Source organism: Temnothorax americanus, unplaced genomic scaffold (assembly GCF_048541705.1).
Source record: "Temnothorax americanus isolate GAGA-0224 unplaced genomic scaffold, ASM4854170v1 Scaffold493, whole genome shotgun sequence".
In the NCBI taxonomy this organism is placed as follows: Eukaryota; Metazoa; Arthropoda; class Insecta; order Hymenoptera; family Formicidae; genus Temnothorax; species Temnothorax americanus.
In genome coordinates, this window is record NW_027509650.1 from 1 (window position 1) to 4,113 (window position 4,113).

Below are 4,113 nucleotides of genomic sequence, written 5' to 3' on the forward strand. Positions count from 1 at the left end.
TTGGATATGAATTTTGAAAAAAAAATCATTTTTGAAAAAAAATTTTTGCTGAATTCTGAAATTGAATTCTGAAAAAACGATTTTTGGAAAAAAAAAAAAAATATTGGATATGACATTTTGCAGAATCCGCGAAACTGCCGATTTTTGAAAAAAAAATAAACTTTTGGACTTAGAAATTTTGCAAATCGGCAAAAAGCCATTTAAAAAAAAAAAAAAAAATAGAATCTTTTGGGATATGAATTTTGCAGAACTTTCTGAAAAAAATCATTTTGAAAAAAAAAAATTTTTTGGATATGAATTTTGGAGAACTCGGCAAAAACCGATTTTTAAAAAAAAAAAAAAACTTTTGGGACTTGAAATTTTGCAAACCTGCAGAATGCCGATTTTAAAAAAAAAAAAAAATACTTTTGGGATTATGAAATTTTGCAACCGGCAAATTGAATAAAAAAAAAAAAAAAAATTTTTTGGGACTATAAATTTTGCAGAATTCGGCGAAACTGCCATTTTTGAAAAAAAAAAAAAAACTTTTTGGGACTTAGAAATTTTTGCAAACCCGAAAACCCGTTTTAAAAAAAAAAAAATCTTTTGGGACTTATGAAATTTTGCAAACTCGAAATGCGATTTTTTGAAAAAAAAAAATTTTTGGAACTAATTTTGAAACAAAAAACTCTTTGAAAAAAAATCAAAACTGATTTGAAAAAAATCCGGAACTGCGATTTTTAAAAAAAAAAAAAAAATTTTTGGACTTTGAATTTGCAAAACGAAATTCGATTATTGAAAAAAAAAAAAACCTTTTGGGAATTATTAAATTTTGAACTGGCGAACTGCCGATTTTAAAAAAAAAAAAAAATACTTTTTGGGACTTAAATTTTGCAGAACTGCGAACTGCCGATTTTTGAAAAAAAAAAAAAATTTTTTGGATTTGGAACTTTCAGAATTGAAACTGCCGTTAAAAAAAATTAAAAATTGGAAAAATAAATTGGATAAAATTTTGGACTTTGAAAAAAATTTTGAAACTTCCTGGATGAATCCGATTTTTGAAAAAAAAAAAAAATTGGTAGAAATTTTGAAAATGCAAACTGCACATTTTTGAAAAAAAAAAAAAAATTTTTGGATAAAATTTTGAAACTCGCAAACTACCGTTTTAAAAAAAAAAAAAAAAACATTTGGGATTATGAAATTTGCAGAACTCCCGAGAACTCGATTTTGAAAAAAAAATACTTTTGGATTGAAATTAAACTTCGGAAACTCGATTAAAAAAAAAAAAATTTGGACTTAATTCGAACTGCAAAGCGTAAAAAAAAAAATTTGGTATGATTGAAAAATTTAAAAAAACTGGACATAATTAACTCGGAATGTAAAAAAAAAAAAAAAAAAAAAATATTTTTTGGGACTTAGGAAATTTTGCAGAACTCCAGCGAAAACTGCCAATTTAAAAAAAAACAAAAATACTTTTTGGGACTTATGAAATTTTGCAGAACTCCGGCAAGAACTGCCGATTTTTGAAAAAAAAAAATACTTTTTGGGACTTATGAAATTTTGCAGAACTCCGGCGAGAACTGCCGATTTTTGAAAAAAAAAAAATACTTTTTGGGACCTATGAAATTTTGCAGAACTCCGGCGAGAACTGCCGATTATTGAAAAAAAAAAAAAAAAACTTTTTGGGACTTATGAAATTTTCAGAACTCCGGCGAGAATTGCCGATTATTGAAAAAAAAAAAATACTTTTTGGGATTTATGAAATTTTGCAGAACTCCGGCGAAAACTGCCGATTTTTGAAAAAAAAAATACTTTTTGGGACTTATGAAATTTTGCTGAACTCCGGCGAGAACTGCCGATTTTGAAAAAAAAAAATATTTTTTGGGAATTATGAAATTTTGCAGAACTCCGGCGAGAACTGCCGATTTTTGAAAAAAAAATATATATATATATATATTTTTTTTTTGGGACTTATGAAATTTTGCAGAACTCCGGCGAGAACTGCCAATTTTGAAAAAAAAAAATATTTTTTGGGACTTATGAAATTTTGCAGAACTCCGGCGAAAACTGCCGATTTTTGAAAAAAAAAAAAAAAAAAACTTTTTGGGACTTATGAAATTTGAAAAACTCCGGCGAGAACTGCCCGATTTTTGAAAAAAAAAAATACTTTTTGGGACTTATGAAATTTTGCAGAAACTCCGGCGAGAACGCCGATTTTTTGAAAAAAAAAAAAATATATTTTGGGACTTAGAAATTTTGCAGACTCCGGCGAGAACTGCCGATTTTTGAAAAAAAAAAAAAAATACTTTTTTGGATTTATGAAATTTTGCAGAACTCCGGCGAGAACTGCCGATTTTTGAAAAAAAAAAAAAAATTTTTTTTGGGACTTATGAAATTTTGCAGAATCCGGCAAAAAATTCCGATTTTTTAAAAAAAAAAAAAAATTTTTGGGACTTTTAAAATTTTGCAAAACTCCGGCGAAAACTGCGGATTTTTGAAAAAAAAAAAAATACTTTTTGGGACTTATGAAATTTTGCAGAACTCCGGCGAGAACTGCCGATTTTTGAAAAAAAAATATATTTTTTGGACTTATGAAATTTTGCAGAACTCCGGCAAAAATGCCGAATTTTAAAAAAAAAAAAAATTTTAAGGACTTATGAAATTTTGCAGAACTCCGGCGAGAACTGCCGATTTTAGAAAAAAAAAATACTTTTTGGGACTTATGAAATTTTGCAGAACTCCGGCGACAACTGCCGAGTTTTGAAAAAAAAAAAACAATGATTTTGGGAACTTTATGAAAATTTTGCAATTTTAACTCCGGCGAGAACTGCCGATTTTGAAAAAAAAAAAAAAAAATATTTTTTTGGACTTATGTAAATTTGCAGAACTCCGGCGAGAAATGCCGATTTTTGAAAAAAAAAATACTTTTTGGGACTTATGAAATTTTTCAGAACTCCGGCGAAACACTGCGATTTAATAAAAAGAAAAAAAAAAAAAAAATTTTTTTGGACTTATGAAATTTTGCAGAACTCCGGCGAAAACTGCCGATTTTTGAAAAAAAAAAATACTTTTTGGGACTTATGAAATTTTGCAGAACTCCGGCGAGAACTGCCGATTTTTGAAAAAAAAAAATTATACTTTTTGGGACTTATGAAATTTTGCAGAATTCCGGCGAGAACTGCCGATTTTTTGAAAAAAAAAAAAAAAAAACTTTTTGGAACTTATGAAATTTTGCAGAACTCTGGCGAGAACTGCCAATTTTTGAAAAAAAAAAAATACTTTTTGGGACTTATGAAATTTTGCAGAACTCCGGCGAGAACTGCCGATTTTTGAAAAAAAAAAAAAAAATACTTTTTGGGACTTATGAAATTTTGCAGAACTCCGGCGAGAACTGCCGATTTTTGAAAAAAAAAAAAAATACTTTTTGGGACTTATGAAATTTTGCAGAACTCCGGCGAAAACTGCCGATTTAAAAAAAAAAAAAAAAAATACTTTTTGGGACTTATGAAATTTTGCAGAACTCCGGCGAAAACTGCCGATTTAAAAAAAAAAAAAAAAAAAAATACTTTTTGGGACTTATGAAATTTTGCAGAAATCCCGGGGAGGGAAATGCCCATTAAAAAAAAAAAAAAAACTTTTGGGGGGGTTGAAAATTTTCAGAACTCCGGGAGAACTGCCCATTTTTGAAAAAAAAAAAATTTGTGGGATTATGAAAATTTTGCAAAAAACTCCGGCCCAAAAATGCCGATTTTTTAAAAAAAAAAAAATACTTTTTGGAAAATATAAAATTTGGGGAACTCCCGGGAGAAATGCCCATTTTTTAAAAAAAAGAAAAAAAAAAACTTTTTGGGACTTATTTAAATTTTTGAGGGGTTTTAAAATTTTGGAGGGGGTAACTTTGCAGAACTCCGGGAAAACTTGCGATTTTTTTAAAAAAAAAAAAAAAAAAAAACTTTTTGGGGCTTATTTAAATTTGCCCGGAAATCCGGCAAAAATTCCCATTTAAAAAAAAAAAAAAAAATTTTTTGGGGTTATGAAATTTTGCAGAACTCCGGGAGAACTGCCCATTTTGAAAAAAAAAAAAAAAATTTTGGGAATTTTGAAATTTTGGGAGAAAAACCCAAACGAGAAATG

The 4,113-nt window shown here is 28.3% G+C and overlaps 1 long non-coding RNA gene across 1 annotated transcript; it reads right to left on the reverse strand.

Moving 5' to 3' along the window:
* Positions 1–1,499: 1,499 nt before the first annotated feature.
* Positions 1,500–3,571, reverse strand: LOC143903712 (uncharacterized). Its single transcript, XR_013258795.1, has 2 exons — positions 2,991–3,571; positions 1,500–1,597 (listed from the first exon to the last, which is right to left on the reverse strand). It is a non-coding gene; the product is annotated as an uncharacterized LOC143903712 (long non-coding RNA).
* Positions 3,572–4,113: the final 542 nt, after the last annotated feature.